The sequence below is a fragment of the Taurulus bubalis genome (assembly GCF_910589615.1).
Source record: "Taurulus bubalis genome assembly, chromosome: 5".
Taxonomy (NCBI): Eukaryota; Metazoa; Chordata; class Actinopteri; order Perciformes; family Cottidae; genus Taurulus; species Taurulus bubalis.
In genome coordinates, this window is record NC_136593.1 from 9,399,058 (window position 1) to 9,407,419 (window position 8,362).

Genomic DNA, 8,362 nt, shown 5'->3' on the forward strand with positions numbered 1-8,362 from the left:
CCCCATCCTCCACTCCTGCCAGGCTGCCACCTGCTCTCCTGCAGCATGCTGCACAGCTGCTCTGCTACAATAACAAATTAAGGTCCACGGTGGCAGGCAGGAGTCATTACCTACTGCTCCTGCTATAGAAGAGCCAAGGAGCCATCCGCTACCGCCTCTGTGCATGTGGAGAACACCGGTCACCCCCACTCCCCATTGTTTTGGGTAAAGCTAGAGGACCAAGGGCCACTAATTGTTTTGATGTGGAGCACCAGTTCAGGATGGGGGGATACGGGCTGGTGACGCAGAAGCTAAAAGTCACCACTTGCTGTGTCAGTGTCCCCACGCTTGCTGACTGTGCTTTTTTTCCACACAATCAATGAAGGCGGGAGAAATTACATGATATTTCCAACAACACATGGTCAGATACCTGCTTAAATCAAACCAATTTGTTTACCATGATCCATTCTTGAGTGATTGTTTGAACACTTAGAGACACAGTTGTGCATCCTCAAATGTAATCTTATAAGCAATGAATTGAACCAACAAATGCTAATTCTTCAAATTCAGGTTGTTTTCATATAAGTTTTCTTACTTATGAAATGGAACTGGTTTTGAGTTTTGAGTCCCATCCCTGCTTTAAAATCTTGCGATAAATGTATCATCTTGAGCATTAATTGAAATGCAATCATGAAAAATCAGTTTTGATTCGTCAGGAACTAGACAAAAGTGTGAAACTACAGTCCAGAGTTGAGGTCTCAAAGAGATACTGACAGAAGAAAACGAAGTCCCACATATGTAATGCAAGAGAAGGCTGTAGAAAGTTTGTGTGGGGGGAGGGGAGTTAAGGTATTGGGAAGCACACCGCAAAGAATCAGCAGGGGTTCATGCAGAAAGAACACCAGACCCTATTTATATGGGTCACCTGCCTTTGAGTTACATTATGGTTGTACATAATTAGACAGTGTACAGGATATGTGGCTTTTAAATGACCTCTGTGCATGCATGAACTATACCAGAGCACTCCAATTCAGACCCAATTCTTATTTCAAATAACCAATTTTTGTATCACAGCATGATTATTTGTATTACTTCAAACGTGTACATCCATTGGTGTAATTTAAACCTACATGTATTCAGTGAATCTGACACAATGCATCAATCCAGAGCAAACCTTTTGATTGTGACAACAATGTCCCATCTAACTCATCTTGTCAACAAGCTCAGTGACAGGTTAACAAAGAGATGACTAGTCAGTTAGCAGGAGGCTGAAGTCAAAGAAGAAACGGGCTCAGACGGTGGCCATTATGGTCGCTCTGTGTGACAGCTGGCCAGTGGCCCCCCTTCATCGCCTTTCAGCGTCTTTGTCACAGCTCCTTTAATCACACCAGCAGGACTGTTACGCAGCAAATCAGCTGACCTGACCTACTGGCTGAGTGTCTGAACGTATATCCTACACTGAGCTGCAGCAAAGTGATATTACAAGATGTAACCCTCTCCCCATAATCCCCACGAATTCTCATGCGCTCACTAAAGTGCGAGGCATTGCGGCCACTTTCGAAGCAAAAGTTCCTTCCATAATAACGGAAGATGTCCTGTGTGTATGAAATGTCACCGGGCAACAGTATACTTCTTCATGAGGACAAATTAAAGCAGCTATAATCCATTGTGGGCCGGCTGCCCAGCACCGAGGATGGACAGAGTTTGTAACTAGCTGCTGAATATAATGGAGAATTTAGCAGCTACATAGCTGGGTACTAGCTAGGTAGCTGATATTAGCTATCACCAATTTTCAAGCACCATCTATTTTAAGGGAACACACAAATTGGTGTCGCTGTGCTATTTCAAGGACACTAAAAGACTAGAAATATATGTTCCACAGGGAAAATAATAATAAGTTGTACTTCTCGCTGTGAGCAAAATTGTCATAAAACCTGCGCTTTTCTTCTCTATGTGTACAATCACTCTGTATTTTGCTGTGGCGAACCTGCAGATCTTTCTACCCATCCACTGTGGACTCGCCGCCCCTCCTCTCTGCTCAATGTGCCGAGTTAATCACTGCCTTGAAGCGAGCCGACGGTGCCAACAATATCGTGAAAAGATGCCATGAATATATGAGCCCACACGTTTACCCTTTACGAGTACAGCGCGGCTCACTTGCCCTCTCCAGTGGTTAACCTGACAGATTCTTAATCCCCGCGAGGGAATGTTTTCCCCGGTTATTTGCTCTTTCACTTCACTGTACCGAGTCAAGATGGGGCAAGTCATTAGCCGGGACTGTTTACCCTACTTTCTCAGCAGTCGTGCCATCTGTGTGAGCCCTGTAGGTTGTTGCATAAGGCCTGGCAGATATGACACCTCCACAAAACCTGTTCCCTATTATCCATTGTTTCAGCCTGCTCCATCCAATATTATTGGTCCCCCTGCGCCTACCTTCTTATTCCCTCTGTTGGCTTTTCACGATTTCCCTCTCCTCGCCAATTATCTTTTCATTATTTAATTCCTACCCCCCTATTTGTGTACGTCTTCCCTGCCCTCATACGCTACTACGCACATCCCTCCTCTACTCCGCTCCGCTCCGCTCTCCCCTCCTTTCCTCCTGTCATCCCCAACAGCTGACAGACCAGACCCTGCCCGGTGATGACACTTCACCCACGCTGACCCGAACCAGATCGCTCATCCATGTGGGAGCCAGGGCCAAGGCCAGGGTTTCTGCTGGGAAGGGGGAGTGGGGGGGTCTGAGGCCAGCAAGATGGCCCTAGTCATCATAATCATTCATTGCCTGCTGGTCCTTCTGTCCTCGGCCTCCTCCTACTCCTCCTGCTTTTTTTGTCCCCCCTCATGTCGGGGGCCACGCGGCACGCGTATCAGCTGAGCCCAGGACGGTCGGAGTCAACGGGGTCAGGACGGCAGACGCCTGGTTAATTCTCCCGGGGCTGCAAAGCGCTAACGTCAGCTCAAACAGACGGACACTGAAATGCACAGATAGAGACGAACACGCGTGCGTTCCCACTGATACACAGTCGCAGTCTTCGCTGCACTAAATAGGGCAGATTGTGCAGACTGTGTAGATAGAGCGCGGCGGCATTAGCGAGAGCAAAATAGTTTTGGGACGTTTGCCGACGGGGCGTTGGGTCTGTCAGACAAACAGATAGATTGGTATTAAAAAGGAGGAGGGGAAGATTATAAACACATGGCCAGATGGAGAGATAGCCCTATTATGTAGATCCTTCCATCCCTCAGCCCTGTCCCCTCTCCCTCGCTTTGGATCCCTCATGCATATATACCTTTACATTATTCAGTAGGTTATAATGAGAGTAACTGAACGTGGTGAGGGTTAAAACAAAATGGTCGCTGGGCGGTTTAGATGGCAGAAGGTGGGCCACAGGTGTACAAGCCCGAGACGTATTCTTCTGTTTGACCTCTCATTATCACCCCCGAGTTCTCATTCATTATTATCCTGTGTCCTCGGGTGTTTGGGGAACACCGTGGTGTGTCTGTCTACCGCAGTCTGTTCGCTGCACAGCCTGTCATTCATATTTTGAGAATAAATTATTCCAGTTCTTTTTTTAATCCGTTATCGTCTGCTCATCTCTTTGTCTTTTATATGAAGTCCATCCATCTGTGTGTTTTTTTCTGTCTTTTGACCCTGATCTATTTCTCCCCTATCACCTCGTTTTGACCATATTTCCGGTGACTCTTCCAATGGCTCGGCAGGTGCTTATCAATAATACGATTTGCAGCTGCTCGTCGCTCATGTGACTGTCACGTTTGATTGAAATCTTTTCAAAACCCCGACTGTCACATCTGCACATCTCTCCCTGGCTTCCTCTCAATCTATTTATCTTTTTGTCCGCGGCCTGTTCGTCTATCTATCCAGCAGCCTGTCCTGGGCGGCCTGAAGTGGAGAGGGTCTGGTCTGTTGTTACAGAGGAACAGGTGGGGCAGGCTAACAGTCAGAACAGGCTTGAATCACACACACACACACACACACACACACACACACACACACACACACACACACACGCAAGCTGCAGGCAGTCAGCCGCTCAGACACTGGCCCATATGGTAGACCTCTGGAGCTGTTGCCCTTTGCGGAGAAGGGGAGGGATAGATGGAGGGATGCAGGGATGGTTGGAGGATAGCAGGAGGAGGCAGAGGGAAGAGGGGGTTTGGGGAGGTTGAAATTAATCAGCAGGCCACCCCAACTGTCCACTGTCTTTGGGGAGTTGAGACATGCATATATGTGGCTGATTGAACCCGGGGGTGAGGACGGCAAGTGGGGGTTGGAGTGTATTCAGTTGTGTGAATGTCATGTGTACATTACCGTTTGTGGACCATAACATAAATGAGGGGTTTTAAAATCATTTTTAACTTGATTTAATTGATTTAATAGAAATACAAACTTTATTCAGCATTTCTAACGTTTAAACAACCACTGTAATAACCTGAGTGCAGCCCATAAACCCTAAATATTCCCACAAATAAAAAGTAAAGATCGTTTCCTTTCTTTCATTATGGTAAAATGCAAATGGATAAATAAAAGAATAAACGTAATGGATCATTTTTTTCTCGTGGGAATCAAGTTATCTGTTGCAAAACCTCTACTTATCCTTTGCATTCTTTGTCATCCGTATTCTGTTATATTTCATTTACATTTTCACTTAATTTAATTACAGCTTTTTGCAGTGGTGGAAGAAGTATTCAGATTTCCGACTTAAGTAAACTACCTCACTGCAAAATATTGTTTCACGGAAAAATCCTGCATTCAAAATCTTACTTTAAAAGTACTTGCAACAAAATGTACTAAAGTACCTAATGTATTTATATTTATATAATTGGATTAATATGATCGATTCATTAATGTGTAGGTATCATTTTAATGTTGTTATTGGTCAAGGTGGAGATCATTTAAAATATTTAAAATACTGCTGCGCGGTCAAATGTATAAAAGTGCCTCATTTTATTAGATAATCGTTCTTGTTTGTAATGTAAAATCTAGCAAATACATGTTTCACTATCCACACGGTACATAAGATTCCATATGAAAAGTGCATTACATCAACTCATGAGATGACCATTATATTCTTTTGTCTGTGAGAGATCCTTACAAATCCTGTTGTTCCATTCCCTAAAGCTTTGAAAAAAATAAATATTACAGACTGGTACTGTGAAAGATAGACTGGCCACCTGCCATTCACATCACAAAGGAATAGACTGACAGATGTATAGACAAAAGGTCAGATGGTCAAACGCTTCGTCATAATGCTAAACATCATTAGGTAGATGCACTGCTCCAGGCAAGCCCTGTCGGAGAAGCCCCCTGTTCATTGTTGCTGAGCTGTTTGTATATGTGTTGTTTTACTGATGTGCTAAATACATGCAAGTGTTATCTGAACAAAGTGTTTTACAACAGTGGTGACATTTTATGGGGAGACGTAAAAAAAAAGTGCTTATATATTGATTTGCCATCATGTTCAGCGTAATTAGAACCCATTTAAAAGAGACACCCTGCCTGAATCTTGTATTTTGATGGCCACTAGGGGGCACTACACCGCAACAATTAGCTGATATTATTTTAACGAAACCTTATCTGCCTACGCATATATTTTTTTACTAACTCCCTATATGGCTAGTTAACAAAATGTCAGTTGAAAGTGAGGTAAATGCTCTGCTGTGTTCACTAGCTGTCGCTAACTTTGTCTGACATTTTCTGTAGGGCAGGTAGCACCAGTGGATTTAGCATCGGTGTTTTCTGTCATTGCTGAAAACAGGCTAAAAAGCTCAGCAGAAACAAATATTCATTCATAAATCAATCAAACCAGCTGGTTAACCTAACATGTACCTGCAGCACTTATAGTTACAATATCTTATTTTTGTATTTTGCCAAAGGATTGCATGGTCTATGAAACATTATACACATGAATAGTGTCCCATTTGGCGTGAGCAGTAGAGGTCTTCTGAATGAAAAACTAAAAAAGTTAATTAAACAATAAGGTCTCTTTAACTCCTTGAGTTTTAAAAATGAATACTTCTTTAAAACCTACATGACTTGAGTTATATGCAGAGCTGTTTGTTTAATATGCATGCATTTTCACTGGACATATGGTTGGATATATGAATGTAATAACCGTGGTGCATTTAATCCTGGAACAGATTACGGTGGTGTGATGTTGTTTTAGTTGATGGCAGAGTAATTGTATTTAATCTATACTTAAGAGATTAATATACAAATGGAATATATTAAAATCCATCTGTGAAAAGGGCATCATGAACGACACTTCTTCAGTCTGGTTTTAGAGAAAAGAGACAATTTGTTTTTATTTCTATTGTGTCTATTACAATAAAACTGGCACTACACAATAACTAACAAATGCTCAGAAGAGATTTTCAAACAAAAAAAGGCAGAACATATTGAATATCCCTTTCTGCCTCAAATTCAAAAAGATAACCTTGCGTCAAGCCATTTGAATTTGTATCCGTCTTGAAGTAATGCAACAATTTGACCACTAGAGAGAGACAAAAGATTTGAAAAAGCCTGTTTTGAGCAGGGCATTCAGTGTGTCTGTGCATTATCAATTATGCACAGAAATACAACTATACATCTCAACATTAAAAGCAGCCAACTATACATTAATGCAGAAGTTTGGATCAGAGCGTAGTGTCTGCTTAGCTGTGTTATAAGGAGGTTCAGTTAATAGATGTCAATCTAAACCATCTGCGTGGGTTGAGAGCAACTTTCCGTCAATGTCTTAAACTTGTTTTCATTAAGGAAGCAGTAGCCCCTGTGCGCTTCTAAATTTGGACGCTGGAACTTCTTTGTTTTTTCACCTGCTGTGAAGCAGATGCATCACAGGCTGCCACACACACAGCTGAAGGGCTGCAGGCAGATGACTTGCAGATGCACTCAAGCATGGGGAAACGTGGACTGCTTCATCAGCTTGTTTCAGTGACTCACACATGTTGTTAATGTCTACTTTGCGCAATTAAGTGCACCTCTGCTGAGTCACTGAAACAGTGCAGTACTTATCCACGTCGGAGTCAAGACCAACACCAAAATGGATTTGTCATCATGTATTGCTGCTGAAATCATGGCTCACTATACAAATGAGTTTCAAAAATGTATATTAGACAGCATTTTTTGTGTTTTTATAGATAATTGAAAACAAAAACTGAAAGGTTACAACTAAAGGTTCGCACAATGTTATTCATGCATGATAAATAAATATTGCAAACCAAATTGCTTGATAGATCAGACTGATAGAAGGAAATAAAGAAGAAAAATAGGAATTGGCTCGAGGAAGTTATTTAATATGTAGTCTTGTGAACTGAAAATAATCAGAATCCAGGCACAGATCTTGTTTGCCATATGATTTGGAGGACTTAGGTCAAAGCTCTGTGCCATGAGTATAGGACTTCTCAGATCAGTAGCTTCGGTGTGCACCAATTCAAAGACAAGCAACAGCAAACTAGCTTCTTAGCAAATGATTACAAAGTATATATATATATATATATATATATATATATATATATATATATATATATATATACACACACACAGTACATATTGTTTTGTCTCTTGAAGTCTTTCTCCTTACTTCAATGCAACTCCATTCAGTTGGTTGGTGTCTGTGCATGGCCAGTATTGATTCAGTGCTCATAAACTGTGCTGCCAACTCATTTAGTGCCTCTATGGATGAAAGCTGACGTCTGACCACCATTTAGAGAACACCATGCTCGCCTGCGTCTATACCTGTTATTAAGATTGTGCTGTGTATTGATTGGAAGGGTTTATTTTCCACAAGCGGTTTAACTAAAGAGCAGTCTATGCCACAGCCCAGAATGATCATAGTCCGTGCATATGAGTTGCAATTATTTCTTTACATTTTATAATTAGGTAAGCATGTTTTCTGTCTGCACAGTTCATACTGGAGATGAATATCTGGCTTTGGAAGCACTATTCATTATATTTTCCTTCTGACAGACAGTCTATATATATATATATATATCACTGCAACGATTGTGTGTCTGTTGGGCACATTGCAAATGAGATCTGTGATCTGAGCCCGGGTGGTTCAATGCGCTTGAAATAAATAAATAATAAAACGTATCAAAACTTAATTATGTGTGACTCGACCGCACACAGTTCATTAATGGAGGGACTCAACAAGAAGCTCTTTGAACTTTGAGTGTGTGTGCGGGTGTGTGTGTGTGTGTGTCAACACCGTTGCTAATCGTATCACCCTCAATTAACTTGTACTTCTTACCACTGGATAAACCTCTTTGGAGTTGGACAAAGTCGGGGAAGGGAGAACTGTGTGTGTGAGTAAATGTGTGTGTGTTCCCCTTACTCCATCCCTCCACCCCCTATCTCTTTACAGGA